Consider the following 17123-nt stretch of genomic DNA (forward strand, 5'->3'; position numbering starts at 1 on the left):
AAAATTGCAAACTAATTTTTGCGAGCGCTAACCCGTTCTTAGTAAACTATTAAACCATATTTAATTCCACATAAACAGTGCACCGTAGCACACTTCTTAAATAATCCTACTAGCCTCTACTGAAATCTTCTTGCGTATAAGCAATTTTAATTTTTATTGCCCACGCTGAGAGCACAAAATTGCTAACACTGCCATCACTTATAGCCGTTTTTATGCAGTCTAGACCTTCTGTGCCGGACTTTAAGGTCTGGGTTGAAGAAATTTTTATGCATTTAGGATATTTCGGACTTATTTCCGTGATATAGTAGGCTTCGTGCCGAAAGTAGCGTTTTACAGGACGATGCATCTTTTTAACTTGTCTGGGTAATCGTGTTGATTCTAATTCCAGTGTATAATTCGTTATGGCCATTGTGAAACGTCGACCGACGTCAAATCTGCATCTAATTGACGATGATTGTCATTCTGCGGAACGATTAGTAAACAATTGACATCGATTATGTCACGTAAACACTTAGTATTCTGTATTGTTTTTTCCTTAAAATACGATATGATATGCTGTAGCGAGAAATGGAATAAGAAGAAATATTATGGGTTGAACAAGGCTGGTTTAAAAATTGATGCATTATGAGAGTATAACCAATTGTACACCTCATTTTAGTTAATTATTATTTTGTTTGTTTCGGAGGTTTGTGACCTAACCTACGTATATTTTGCTGGCTTTCCCTTCGCGGGTTGGAAGGTCAGACAGGCAGTAACATCTGTAAAAACTAAACCTGTCAAATCTTCAGGTTAGGTAAGCGAACTCTGTGAAAAACGAGATAACGCTAGGGAGATGATGATGATGATTATTTTGTTTATTTATTGTTACAATATTACAAAACAGTATTATTCACTAGCACCGTTATATCCCGAAAGCGTTTGTCCTGACATCAATCCACAACACGTTTTGAAGTAGTAATTTCCTCGCCATCATTTACTTAAGAGCTACGCTCTTGTCGGAATTGCATTCTTCATTCTTAACCATCCAAAGTCAATTCTTTGACCTCTTTCGAAGACACGATCATTCCTTTCCTACATTATTTTATTTACGTATTTCAGCTTCTTGTCCATTCCTAAATTTATCATCTTCTTTATTACCTATTTTCAGAGAAATAGCTTCCTTGCAACCACTTACCCGTCTGCGACTTAACTATGGGACGATTTTAAAGCACTTACAAATAATAAAAGCCTTTTGAAGTACAAAAGGTGAGCTTGTATCACTTTTACTCTCGCAACCTCTTAATTATTCGTGGTTAATCACTTTAGTCGGATTCAAATTATTTCAATCCGTCATGGCTCTGAATTCGAAACGCCACTCTAGCTAACGATCAATAAACTTTGTTACACCATTTCGGTAGGAATTCCTGCAATTAAACGATTATAAAAAAAATATGATAGAACATCCGATGCTTACCTAGCTTTAATAGTTGTGAAAGTCTTACAATTCATTAAGTATTTAAATATTTCGCGAAACATTAAGATGTTTTCTTAAAATTTGTACAGTTTTTAAGACATTATAAAGGCAGACATTCTATAAAATCGAAGTATAGTGATAGGGGAACAAAACCTGCGCCGGCGCCGAGCCCCATGATGTATGGCCCCACTACATATTTAACTAATAAACTGTCCCAATCGACGACACAATGCGTGCCATATACCTGTCCCTTTCTATTTCCTGCTTTTTAAAACAGCTGTCGAAGTATCAAAAAGTGTTTGTTACATTGTTATGTCGCATTTATTAATATAAAAATGTTTTCTTGATAGTTTAGTATCTCAGTGGCCTAATAACGATTGATCAAACAATTTCGCTTGAATATCGATTTGAAAGGTAGATTGTTGTTGTTAACATTCGTAATTAAAAACGAATTATATGGTAGGACGCCACAAGGTTGATTTAAGAATAAAAATCATCTTATTATTATTAAAGGACGTCAAATAAAAACATAGCATATCATTGCGAGAATTTCAAATTAAAACAATATGAAATAAATCCCAGAAAGAGATGGCTATAAGTACCATTGTTCAAATGCCAAATTGGTCAACGTTCGATAAAGCGGCCGAAAGCCTAGCTCCGGTAAACGTTACATGCGGGCCGAAAAAACGACGTGTCTATTATAAAGGCCGTTTTTTACCAGTGTCCAGGAACACAATCGTAAATTATAATTTATTAACCCACAGGACTACGAAATTAAGATATCCACCTTTCGAACCAGGCGGTATCCTTTTGAGTCCAAAAAACTTTGAAGCTTTAGTTTTGTGTCGAATTCCGAATGCTACGGACGCGGTTGCAACCTTTAAGTAATTGCTAGATAGTGAGAACAATTTCCCGTTTACCGATTTCCATATAGCATAAGAGCTCGTACGAGTTATCGAGCGTCGTGACCTACCACAGTTCAATTTTGTGTCGGCGTCCGTTCAAAGCAACGGGCACGCGATGCGATGCGACACACGTATCGCCAATTTACGCGCCGTAATCAGTACCGCGTGGCAGGTGTCATCGTTAACCGAAGAAGGTTTCAGAACGTGCAATCGCGAATCCCCATTTGGAACTACGATTTCGAACGTACCTAAATTGGATCGTTTTCTACTGGATTCATCTTTGACGAAGTTTTTTATGCCGATCTAAGAGACGCTCTTACTTTTTCACACGCATCACGGGAGATGACTGTGCGTTTGTCTGTCACCTCACGACGGTTGGAATCATCGGCGCTCGCGCAGAATCTTAATGAGAATTTCCTTCTGCACTTGCAATACATAAACATTATGCGGCCCGCCGACATGTTTACAAAGGAAAATACAATCGCGGACTGTGTTTCAAGCACTCTTTTAATGCGTATTTAAATTGGTCTTGAAATTCGTTTCATTTGTGTTGTGATTTATTGAGTTTACGTGTGTAATGTTGCCTTAGTTTTTAGTGTTATTTTTTCTTAATATGTGCTAGTGGTTGTAAGAGGGTAAGGCCCGCCGTTATGAATGCAAGCGCACGGAACCGCTGCCTCCCCGAAATATGTCTCAAACAAGCAAAACTAAACAGTCTTTTCTACAAGACTACAAAAGAGTATACTTTCAAAACGCTTAAAAATAAAAACTAAAGTAACACCTTTCATTAGCGTACCGAGGTAGTATTCAATTACTGGAACTGTAATTTAGTTTTATGAATAATTATTATGTGCTAAGTTAAGTTATGAATTTGCATTTAATTTACGTATATAGGACATTTCATACAGTTCTGAGCACGACAAACCGTACAGTCTGTATTTTTAGCTGTTTTGCATGCAAAGCCTGTATTATAATTACATTTTAATTAAGCGAACATGCAATAAGTCTTCAAATATGATACTAGTTTTAAGACATTTTTAATAGGTTAAAAGCGTTTAAAATTACTATTTTTCCATTAGTTCTAAACTGTTTATAGTCTAATATATAGCTTTGAATCAGTAATCTAGCATTTTGCTTAATACTTAATTGTATATCTTATTGGTTTTTCCTATTTAAGTAATCCTTAATAGTCTGAAATTATATTTTCCTTTTAAAGGTTACAGTAGCGATTAAAATAAGTATTGACAGATATTACTAAAATCAAAACTTGAAATTCTTAACAAGATTTTCTCAAGGAAATAGTTACAAAATATGGTTTAAAACTTGCACGTTAATGCAATAACTTATTCGATTTAAGAAAGAATACATTCGTAATTTTGTCTCTTAAAGATATTTCCAGCCAGAAAATATTTAAGTAAGTATTGAAATGAATATTGAAAACACAAGAAGCACTTACAATGTTCCATATTTGCAGTATAATGGCTACCTTTCATTTTTGACCGCGTTACCTCGCACGGGGGGTAGTGACCCCTCCCCCAATAAACCCACTGACCGCTTCAAATTGTAACTCTAGCTAGGTTTTTACTTTTCTCCTTCAAAATACTTATTTTGTTTCCATATTAATTAGGTACATAGAATTCGCTACTTTGGTGAAATTTACTTTGCAAGGGTTTGGAATAGGGTTATAATTTGTACGAGTAAGAATAAAAAGGTAGTATTTGACGTTTGCGCCAAAAAAGTCGTTAAAGATATTATAATAGGCTTAGTAACAGTAGATGATTTCAGAGATTGATAAACACCATGCAAAATGACAAGAATTTTAAGAGACTGATTAAGTTTGATAAACAACTAGTAAATTGTCAACAAAATTTGTTCAGTAGAGATGATCATTTAAAAAAAAAAACTTAAATAAAACGTACATACTTGAATACTAAGCACATCTAGTCAACTGAAGGCAGCACAAAAAGATAAAAAATGAAAATTCAAAGCTAGATTAATTGCATGCCTAGACTGTTTATAATAATTAATGGATGTAGGAGCACATTAATTAATCTGCAAAAAATATGCAATTATTTATGAAATAATCTGTTATTTATAGGTCAATGAATCAATCATATAAAATAATCTTACGTGTAAATTTGCAGCTGGATAAAAGAACTGTTTAGATCTGATAAATAACACCTGAAGACTATATTATAATGGTATCTATTTTTGAAGAAAAACATGATTTGAATTTCTGAAGAAGCACTATAATTTATTTATCATATAGCAACTAAAACAGTCTTTGTATGATAAGGGGGGTTAAAATGGCCACATCGAAGCAATACATCTAAGAAAGCAATACTTATTGCTATTTGACATAATTTTTTTGCATTGCGCACTTACTTTTATATGCGCAAATATCAATTTAAATACTGCTTTTTTAGATGAATTGATGCGATATGGCCATTTTAACCCTCAAGATATAATGAACATACGCAATCTTAATTAAGAAACCTTTACCCAGCTGTAACATCAGAAAGGTTACGTATATAAGATTAAAATCTTAAGACATAATCTGTATTATACCTCCTTGTCGGATCAATACAATAATACAGAGAATTTACATCCTTGAAGACAAGCACGAGACATTTTATTAGCATTAAAATGTCCAATAAAAACGATATCGACAAACCGGCAGATTTCAAAAGCCGTTTTCAATTTGGCGTGTTAAAGCGGTGCTCGTTCGGTAGCACTTGTATTAAGATAATGTTCGCACCTGCCGACTTTGTGTACCGTCACAACGCGAGTCGATCGCAATAACAACGCAACTTTACGATTGGCGTCGTACGACCAACCGCCGCCAAACGCGAACGCGCGCGTTCTACCGTGTCTCTCGCTTTTTGCACTACTTTACCTCGCTATACGGTTTTATTTGTTAAGTTTATATTATACATAGTTTAGCGAATTACCTACCTACCTTTATCATACGTAATAAATTTACAATTTAAAAGTTATTTTCCATTTCGACAAGACGAGAAAAAGGTAGACTTGTTGCCCATTTCGTGTCATCAAAAAAGCTAAGGCTTACGCTCTCATTTTTTTTGTGTGGTTTTATTATATTTTTAGAATGTTGAATCTGCAAAGCCGTAAACGTAATCGTAAAATAATCTGTTTTTAAAAAACACAAGAAACCATTCTTGCTTGTAGGTACTATTTTTCCTATTGTGTAATGACGTAGAGTTATGCGTTCACATGTATTATGACAGAAAAACATCACAAAATAGTACCATTCTTATAGCACCTGTCTGCCTATAACCCTATAGTATGTATTGTCTATACTATGACGTCACTAAAACTCAGGTTTAGGTAATTCTCTCGTCTAATTAATTGCCTTATTTGCCTTTAAATAGGCTAGAGAGGGGAATTTAAAGTTTATTAAACATCTGCTGCCAATAAAATTAAAAGATTTATTTAGTCTCCATTGCTTACTGAAGGTGGTTTAAGAGGACTTTAAGATTTTCGGGATTTGAATACAATTCCGGAATAGATTTTGTATCCGATGTACCCTTTGTAATGACATCATAATTTTATAGGACACATTCAAATATATACCTCTTTGTAGTCTAGCTCATACCAACTGCTAAGTACGTACCTACTCAAATTGAGTTCGAATAAAGAAGTAAGTAGGTAATTTAAAAGTAATCAAGAATCGTATTCCTTGCATTTCATTAAGTACCTAAATATTATTATAAAATTCATCTTAAAATTTATCAGGGTAACTGTCCCATTTTGTGCCATAACACAAACTTCGAAATTTTCTTATTAAAGCTTCACAGTTCTGAAATTTTAAATCTCTAGGACGCTGGCATTTTTTTAAAACGATTCCTAACATTACGGTACTTTTGTGCAATAGAGTTGAATGTAAAGAACAACTTATTTGTTCTATTCAAAACTTGCGGTCAAACCAATAAATATTTCTCATTTTAGTTGTCAGGTAAAATCTTTTTGTTTACTTTACCGTTGAAAGCTTAAACTGTTATTGTTCAAAAATTGCATAATTTTTATGGTTACAACTAATTGTGCTTAGTCAATGTATATTTTTTTTAACATTGTTTGCAAAAAGAACCTTCATGAAGGTTTGAACAGCGAAGAACAGTATATAGTTTGCAAAATTGCCCTTTCCTATACGACATAAATGAATAGTATCAATTGATAGAATGTTATTTTTACATTTTCCAGGTGTTCTTTACAAGTAAACCTAAATTTAAAGGCTTTCATGAAATTAACATACCTAAAAAGAAAATGCCAAAACTAAAAAATACATGTCAGTACTTTCATAATAATTATATTGGCACTATTTATTACAAATTAATATACAAAAGAAATAAATTATTTACTATTATGGAACGCCACACACAATAACAATACAAAAATATCAGACTTAAACATGAGTTATATAAAATGAAATTAAAAATAAATAAATCAAATCAAATCAATTTATTTGCGAGAACACATAGAATACAAAAAAGGTGGTAAAATAATTTAAATTTATAACAATGTAATAAAGAAGAAGTTTTGTTTTAATAAATGAAACAAAAGAACACACAGGTGCAGGTCGTGTCGTATCAGGAAGTGAAGGATTTGGCGGGAAGAAGAGAGGAATGGCGATTACTCCACCAACAAGAGCGCAGCTCTTAAATAAAGAGAGAGAGAAATAAATACTACTTACTACATTATGCTTTGAGCTGCAACCATGTAACCATCGTCAGAAGTGCCTCTAAAACCATTAATTTATTCAAGGGGAGGCATTGAAACAGAAAATCTGTTTCATTCATTAAATCCACCCGTTTTAGCATAATGTGGCATCAATTAACATCTCGTAAATCGTAGTCAAGGACTGGAATATATGATGTATAAAATTATAAATGCCTTCTACAGTATGGTTTTCTACACAGAAAATTATAAACTAACCTCCGAGATTTACTTCGTCTTATATTTGTTGATATAAGGCGTAAAAATGTATCAGACTTTGTTTGAATCTGCAAAAGTAACTCTTGGCTCATGTGTCAAGGTGATATTGCATCAATACAAATTTTGATTAATCAAAGTTTAAGAATCTACTACAGGGGACTTTTTTCATTCCGCGTTTTTATTAGAAATCTAACTCATGCGAATGTCATGACATTAAAGTATACTTCAACCCTATTTCACATACATCTACAACGTTCTTACTCACCGATTTTCTATTAGTTACGTCTCGAAGCTAAATTGATAGTTGTAAGAGCTACACCCCATTTGCCTTCGAATTTACGCTAAACGCTGACTAGCGCTAAATAGCGGTTTGTCTGTGTTTTCAAACGACTTTAAACGGGTCATGGCAACGCTAATATGCCGTTTGGTGCCAGTCTTGCAATTATAAACTTAGCTTTTTACTTTCTGCGCTAATTATTATACGGTTTGCTAGTTCTATTTGCTTTCTGAAGTGATTATTAAGTAAATTCCATATTACAAAGAGATAGGATAAGGTGCTCGTCCCGGTTTGATAAGAGTTGCAATACGCGTCCGAGGCAAACTTTTTCGAGTTGATTTTGTCTTTGTAATAAGTCAGAGATAAGAACAGAAATCGTCATAAAAAAACTATATCAATTTTCTAATATTTCAGGGTCGTAGTAGTACATAATAAGTACAAAATATATTTATAATGAAAAAGAACTTATTGAAATAAATGAAAATCAAAGATATTATAGTGGGACCTAAGTATGTAAGTTGCAATCACTCTTGGATTTCGTGTCTTAGAATAAAATATTAAAGTGGACCCGTCTCACAAGATCTTGTGAAATAAACATAGGTAAGTAATAAATAACAACGTTACTCAAACTTTGTACTCGCGTGGTTGCATACATCTATATGAACGTGATATCATGCAGTGTAATAAGTAATCTAATAATAAAATAACACATGTTTATATATATAGGGGACGTCATTATTAATTTTCTCTAAAAGTGAGCATAGAAATATTTCAAAGACGATAACTTTATAGTGTGTCGCCTTCTTTTTAGATCCAATAATTTTAATGATCACATAATATTATGAAAAATTAGAAATATATATTATTATTATTTTTAAGTAGTTTTATTATTCAATTTTATTGCTACCTACTTATTAATATTATTCCATTGTACGATCTGACCCGTACCCACTTCCCTGGACGTCAAAAATTGTCATTTTTTTTATTAAATCCAGTTCATCATTAAATAAAAATAAAATTATATTGATTGATTTCATCCTTAGAGAACCTCAATACATAAACCTGGTATTATAATTCAATTTCTAACACCTTGTATGCGCTCGCGCACGTCACAATTTCACAAACGTCTGTGGGCTGCGTCTGAGCAGTCCGCGATTCCGCTATACGCAGTGGTTCGAATAAATTATGACAATATTGACTACTTACTGTGTGAGGTCTGCACTTTTACACAAATTATGTTCCTTTTAAGGTGTTAACGTATATGTACCTACCTATATGTCCATTTTTTCTCAGAAAAGTATACAATTTGGTTTGTAGATTATTGGTAACGTGATAAAAAATCTCCATTTATGATGATAAACTCTACTGATGAGTAGAGCAATAAATGATCAATATTCGAAAGATCCCATAAAAATGTTAATTCTCTGAAAAAATGTAACGTATGAGTTTACTTTAAGTAAAAGTCTACTTAAGATACGTTAAGCAGAATACGCGCTCAGGATTATTGAATCCGCGACAGTCGCTGCACATCATAAATCGTACGTCTCTCCATTGTTCCTGATGTCAAAGATCAGCAATTTGCCATTATAATGCCGAAGGGTTTCGCCTTATAATACGCTGATGGAAACAGACACGTTTCGTGTCGAAGTTCGTCAAAATTTTATAATAACGATGAGATGGTGTTTTGGACAAGAGTCAGGAAAATACTTAGCGATTTTTATTTGTGTAAACATCAAACTATGAAAACAAAGCGTATTTTACAAACATTTTGAAAAAGGTACGACTGTATCAGTAATTTGTTTAATATTTTAATTCAATATCGCGGTATATTAGTATTAAATATACGTATTTGGAGAGTTAGCTTTGTTATGTTTTTTTTTCTTATAAGTAATGAATTTTTCGAGGAAACTCGACGAAGCTTTTATAAGTTTTTGTTACGTAAAGAAAATTCATGTTATTTGAGACATGACCCTGGTCGGTATATGTATACGTTGATTATTCTCCGTTATTCACCACCCGAGGCGCGAGGGCAGATCTCCGTTCCGGTGCACTACCTACTTTAAGCACGAATTGATTATACCCCAGCCGTAGTCCAAACCTGGAAAGAGTTTTATTTAAGAACTTTCCTCATTGCTTCAATAAAATACTCAATTATGACATCACTGTTCTGTTACTAGTTCCACATACTTGAAGCTGTTTTCAATCGACCAATAAGAACCCATTATGATGACGTGATACAGATTTCATGCTATGTGATTGGTTGGTTTTGTAGTTTACACCTAACTTGTTCAGCTACTACATGTACCGTCACACGGAGTGAAAGCTTTTTAAAACATACAGCTTGATAGATATACATTTTAAATAAATTACTTCCCTTACAGTAGATGGAGATAGAAAATAATTACGTTTAAATTAAAAACAACTATTCACAAACGGTAGTAGTCAAATAGAATGATTGTATCACTAAACTTATTGAAATATAACACGCAATTATTAAGTAACGTTTCAAAATAATAGTCCTTATTGTATTGTACTTACAAGTAACAAAGTAACATTTAATGGAGTCTCAGTAGACCGCAGTTTGGACAGGTTTAGATTTTCTAAAAAAAAAAACTATTTTTTCTCATGTACGGGGACCAAAACATGTTTTTATATTATTTGTAATTAAAAACATCGTCAATAATGCAAACTCTACTAAAAATAGAACGTACAATTTACATACAATTTTTATACATATTTGACCACTTTACCAATCAACTCACTTTATACATCACAATAGAAACTTAGTACATTACTATGAATGATATCACACGGAACACGAGTCATCAGCCTGTGTACTGAATTATCGACCGGCTAAATTGTTGGGACAAGTTCAAGGCCCCTATAAAAATGGAGGGGACGCATATAAGCTACGTTAGGTCGTAATTATTGACCTACTGATCGTCGGGACTGATGCTTTAGTGCGTGCGAGTAGCTTAGCTTATCTATCTGTTGAAGTGTAGCCAATCTGTGCGGTATTAAAATAAAACTTACAAATTCGAGGTGTTTTAGCAAGAAAATATTTCTCTGAAATTCTTCCGAATAGGTAGTGGTGTGTAGGACATTCTGTCCTTCTTCTCTTCTTATCGTGTTGGTTGTGAGGTTCAATACCAACCTCATCAACCCTGGTGTCAGGGTTATTATTGAGCCGCCAAAGGCCCTTGACATGACTTATGTAACGACTATATACATACGTGCCTTAAGAAGCACGGATCATCTTACTTTCGGACAATCAGGTGATCAGCCTATAATGTCCTAACCAAAGTAGGGATCACAAAGTCATTTTTGTGACATGTCTCCACCGGGATTCGAACCCGGGACCTCCGGATCGGGAGCCCAACGTTCGACCACTAAACCACGGAGAGCGTTAATCTGTCCTAAGACTTGGCTTTCCACGGCATATGACCACAGCTATCCCTAAACATCAAAAGAATTTCAGAGAAATATTTTCTTGATTCGAACTTTAAAGAGCGCGATTTTTCCATAGTCGGGTTTTAGTTTTTAAACTTATACTCGTATTTTAATTACCTACTTAACTGCTTTTTATTTTCACCAGTGAACAAGACATCCGTATGTTGAACACAGGACAGGTTTTAAAGCTAGAGAATATTATCTACGTATAATATGAGGCATTGTTTAATGCTATCCATCAATTAACAATTTGACTTGAAATTAGCTCTACTAGTTCAATACGAATTAAAAGGTGAGGAAGGAACGTTTTCGTTTCTTTGCAATGTAGATTCCTACACGCAAACAATATTGCAAGACAGCGGTAAAACAACTGGTACTGATTTCCTATTTGATATCGACACTAGGGCCAAAATCCAATAATGATTTTGAAGCCTATTTATATAAATAGCTTATGCTCTTCATTGGAACAGGCCTTTTAATGAAATTCAAACTTTTTTCATACACATAAACTCACGCCCGTAATCCCTATGGGATGCGCAGAGCCACAAGTAATCAAAGACAACTTGCCACCACTTTTTGATACGATGCCGTAAGCTGGATATGATGAACCTTATTACAAGGGATCAGCCTATCGCCCACAACATTAGTCATCATCATCAGCATTAGTCATTAGAATCATGTTAGAGGACACAATTCCCCTGTCGGATTTTATGTTCTATATCTTTTTATTTGATGGTAGGGCTGGCAGAGGAAGACCGAGAAGGACTTACGATGACCAAATTAGAGATGTCCTTAGAAAAGGTTCAATACGATCTACTCTGAACCGGCGTGCGTGTATGAAGCGATTGATGAATGTGGAGGAAGCAAGAGAAGTGTGTCAGGATCGAAGCAAATGGAATTCTATAGTCTCTGCTTACCCCGGTGGGAAATAGGCGTGAGTTTATGTATGTATCTTTTTATTTGCTCCCAAAACTGCATTGAAGCCATAATTATAATAAGATTTCCTAACATAATAATACAAATTAATATCAATATCCACGAGATTAATCTATGACGTAGCTCACAGGCGCCCCTCGTCCACCACGTGGTCCCGGCTCCAAACCACGGAACCTGACGAATTATTGCACGATAATATTTTATGATACTACACATTTGAGACACTGGCTATTTGGATATTTTTGCCGTATGAGAGATTTTATACTGTGACTTTGAAATTTGACGTTTTCAAAATGTTTGATTATTGACTTTGTACTTTTACGTTAGTGGGTGTACAATATTATTGAAATAGATAGGACAATTTTCCTTTTTGGATTATCGTAATTTAGCATAATATAGACTAGGGTTAAGTAGTATTGTAATATAATAATTTATATTACTTTTCAAATTCAAAACTCAGGTAAAATCTGAAGTGGCAGTGAATGTACGAACAGTTTCCTTACAAAGGCGTTATTATGTCGCTATTTTGAGAGAGTGTGTTTTCGTACCCCGCTGAATTATGGTCGAGAACTTCGTTTTCTTTGCTTTGTAACTTAGAGGAGATGAAATATCCTGTAAATATGGGAATCAAATACTCATTTTAGAGTTTATTTATAAATAATGTGTAGGTGCCGTGAGGAGCTCGGTGGCGCAGCGGTAAACGCGCTCGGTCTGCGATTGTTGAAGTTAAGCAACTTTCGCAAAGGCCAGTCATAGGATGGGTGACCACAAAAAAAGTTTTCATCTCGAGCTCCTCCGTGCTTCGGAAGGCACGTTAAGCCGTTGGTCCCGGCTGCATTAGCAGTCGTTAATAACCACCAATCCGCACTGGGCCCGCGTGGTGGTTTAAGACCCGATCTCCCTATCCATCCATAGGGAAGGCCCGTGCCCCAGCAGTGGGGACGTTAATGGGCTGGTGATGATGAATGTGTAGGTACCTAATGTAAAAAAAACCTTGTTGCTCTAACGAACCCATTTACACTGCCGTTGAGATAAAATTAATCTATATACAACTTAAACAATACACGTACGTCAATATTATTGAAAAATTGCAATGATTTGAAATTCTCTTCGTATATAGGTAAAATGCCCGGCTGCGTAATTGCGCGATTGTAACACTTAATAAGAAAGAAAGTTCTTTAATAAGCGTGTTAGATAAATATCGTTGTAGATATAAATGAGAAATTATCATAAATTTCTAATTATATTTAACAATAAACAATATGATGGTACTAATTCTATTATCATTTTATTTTTAGTTATACCTGTCATTTTCTTATCCACCGGGACGGGTAATCCACAGCCATAAAATTTATACGACACACGCCAATAAAATTTTAGGCAGAAATTTAAAAACCCTCCCAAAATTTTGTAATGGCCAATAACCCGACAGAATAAAGTTAACAGCACATATCAAACGGGTTGCATATCAGCGAGATGTCTATATAAGTCGCCCGGATTTTCATTCATTTTTAAATTAACAGTTGTCAATCTCCCATCCCTTTTCTTTTCGGTGGATAAGAAAATAACGGGTATGACTTAAAATACAATTAAGAGGTCGTCAGGAATCTTCCGTTCTTTATTTTGGCGATAGAAAATTCAAATCAATTCAAAAGTTCTAGGCAACAGCATGTAGAGCTAAGATCCGTTATGTAATATTGACCTTCTAAAAGTTGTATATATTATGGTAAGCGGAATGATATATATTCCTATTGTTTAAATAAAAATACAATTTCCCTCATACATATTTGAAATATATCTACAATCTTTATCAAGACTTAAATAGCAATAAAAAGGCTTAATTAAGTAACTCAAGTCAAATAATTCAAATTAATTTAAGGTGAAAACTTTTAAATTTGAATTGAATTGTCCATTTCAATGCTTCGTGAAATAAAACTTCACACATTAGGTCGTGGTTTTGATCGTAATAATTATGTATTTACGGCGTGTAAATATCATAATTATAGGTTCTTAGTTAAAAAAAATCAGCATGTCTGCAAACATTGTTTTTATTTTAATTGGCTGATGTAATATGACTTTTAATATTAAAATATATTTTGTGATTTTAGAGAGATTAATATTATTTATGTGTCTGTTGCATTTATAATTACCAAGTTTTTCAAATATGATTTCTAACTATGTATAATTATGTTACATCATTTGATCAACCTGCTGGAGCTTTGTGTGCCCAGAACATGTTTAAATGATGATTAAAAGTATTTTTGTCTTGACCAAACATGAAAAAATCATATTTTCTGTCTATTCCAGTATTAGAAGTTCTACCTCCGTGTAACATTTCACACTCGCAATGAGTTATGGCTCAGAGGGCTCGAGTTTACTCTCCTACTGCTCATTGTTCGTATACTAGTGTTTTATCTATTGTTTATTATATCAGTGCTGAGAGCTTGATTGATGATCGCAATTGTTATCGCTTCTTGCAATTGATTCTATGTTCTTGTTTTTTGTGGTAAAGTGATTACTAGTAAATGTTAAATTATCTATATGACTCAATGCCGTTCATAGACAACTTTTCGCGCTTTTCTTCTTCTATCGTGTGGGTTGTGAGGTGGATTACCAACCCTTTCAACCCTGGTGTCAGAGTTACTATTGAGCTATTGTATTGATTCACGCATTTTGGTCGAGTTATAAGTAAGTCAGTAATGATTTGCTAGCCGCTCGAAGGCCACCGTGAGGCCTAAAGGCCTTATGCCTTCGAAAGGCCTCAGTTTAGCTAAAGGCATCACGTTTTCCCGAATGGCTAGAGCCGCCCGTAGGCCAAATTACCTAAGTTGATATAAGTAACATGCGTAAGTATATCTGGGTGGTCATTTAACTAATCAATGACTTAATTGCGTTTAGTCAACGAGCTTTTTTGTTCGCTTGTCATTGATAAAAATAACACATTAATTGTAGATTGTCTACGGTTTCTTCTCTTATTTCTTTGTCTTTGTAAATGTCATCTGTAGCTATCTCATAATTGCTTTGTGTTTCCTTGTATGATGTGTACTTAGCTAATAAACACTTTTTTATTACCTATTAATAATGCTGAGTTGTAATTGTGAATATGTATGGGGCAAAACAGTGCCTGTCTGATATTAAACTTGTTTTATAAATACATACTTTTCTCATTCAACGTCTGATCTAAAGGATCGAAATTTAGTATACAATCGATGTAAGTAGGTGCCTACTTAAATGAAAATTCTCTGTGTATGAAGGAAAGTGTAACAGTTGTTTTTGTTCCCACACTATGCTACGACCACGTCCTTCGTACACAATTTACTGTACAATATTTTAGTCATTTAATTTAAATGTTTGTAGTGTTATTTTTATTGTTTATTTTTGAAATAAATCTGTTTTTAAAAATCATTTTTGCGGGTTTTATTTTGTAGTTTACTGAACCCTTACCTTAGATACAAATACTTTCGTAGTTATAACGGCTCTTTATAAAGATCCTGTTAATAAACTAATATAAATTTATCAAATCCAACTGACCTAAATATTTACTAATAAAGCACACACTTGTACGCAGTAATATCATATTACCAAAATTTCTCGTGCGTTTCGACATAATGCCCGGGGTCGCTATTTATGTCTTTATAAGCAGTTCGCGTGCGTAGACGCAATATAGGTACGTGTCCACGTCACTTTATATGCTTTTGGCTATCGGTTGTGTTCATTCAATACTTGCTACATTTAATCTCCTTTGAAAGAAGTGATATTTAGAGTTACCAGTTGGTATTTTTTCGTAAAGTTTAAAGATCCCTTTGATATAATTTATTGCCAAACGTGTCCAGTAAATAAGTAACTAGAGTTAGCCCCTTATTTTTGTAATTACAACCTGGATGGATTTAATCTTAAAAAAATATGAATTGAAAAACGACAGTATTGCGAGTCTAAAAGTACTAGGCACTCATAACATGTAAGCACATTTGACACAATCTATCATATTTCGTGGGCAGGCATATCGCTCATGTGGCGTGTATCACGACAGTATCCTGATCCAAAGAGGCACAGCACAATTTGCTAACCACCTTACCAAGGCTTATAAAGGGTTATTCATGTGAATTATTATATTGTTACGCTCAAGTGCCCCTAGACTATCTTTGTGGCACGTTTTGCTGCGCCCGAAACAAGGATATGTTTGTGAAAAATTGCGTCTGGTGTGAAGATGAATTATGTTTGCCGTTTCATTCTTAAAACTGGATATAATGGAAAATTCTGAAGTGTGTGTATGATGAATTATTTACTTGTAAACTTTTTATGAATAACTTTGATAGTAGTTGAACTATTTTTGACATAGATAGACGTAATAGCCAAAACCAACAGTTTTTTAGACAGCTCTGTATTGAAGTAAACGATTAATGACGAATTTTGACTTTTTTCGATTAACGGTAGGCAAGGTATGAATGCAAGAGTGAGACAGCAACACAAGCGGAGCAGACACATCTAGACAGCTCTTAGTTTATTACCGACGCAGACAATTAAATCAGGAAAAACTACGTCGGCTGGGAAAATAACTACCTGGTAAATCATTATTTAATAACACACGTGTAAATTGCACACGCAAAAAATGTTTTATCAATGTTCGAACTGAGCATATCTGAAATGACAGAGCACCGCTTCTGTGAAACATTTCTGCGCTCTCCGCTATGTTACTTAGGTTTTGTTGTAGGTATTGTAGGGTAATCGATCAATAATTGTCGTGGCATTTCCCGTAGGGTTATGTTGATTTACAGGCCGACTATAATTGATACCTTACCGCCGTGCTGTTTTTTTCACCATAAGCAGAGTCACGTGTGTAGAATTATTATTCGTGTCATGTGCCACCGATCTTGCCGTGTAATTGTAAACAGCAACCTGATGTTAATCTATACTATACACAGTTTCTGCAGCCAGTTTGATAATAGACCAGGATGACATTTGGACAGCGTTTAATAAACAATTTGCTGGTTGTTCGCAGTTTGTAAATAGTAACATATTTATTGTGCCATTGTGGTATTTGCACCGTAGATCCGTTTGTTACAATGAATTGCCTTGTCGAGTGACTAATTTATCATCTACATCCGCTTCTATGGCTTTTGCGGTATGACATTTCTTGATATATTATATT

At 34.3% G+C, this 17123-nt stretch overlaps 1 protein-coding gene and 1 non-coding gene across 4 annotated transcripts in view; one reads left to right on the forward strand and one right to left on the reverse strand.

The window, feature by feature from the left end:
• The window catches only part of LOC126370120 (homeotic protein ultrabithorax), a 269283-nt gene that overhangs the window by 126796 nt on the left and 125364 nt on the right, over positions 1-17123 (forward strand). The window lies entirely within an intron of this gene.
• Positions 10921-10992, reverse strand: Trnag-ccc (transfer RNA glycine (anticodon CCC)). The gene has a single exon. It is a non-coding gene; the product is annotated as a tRNA-Gly (tRNA).

This window comes from Pectinophora gossypiella, chromosome 10, assembly GCF_024362695.1.
Source record: "Pectinophora gossypiella chromosome 10, ilPecGoss1.1, whole genome shotgun sequence".
In the NCBI taxonomy this organism is placed as follows: domain Eukaryota; kingdom Metazoa; phylum Arthropoda; class Insecta; order Lepidoptera; family Gelechiidae; genus Pectinophora; species Pectinophora gossypiella.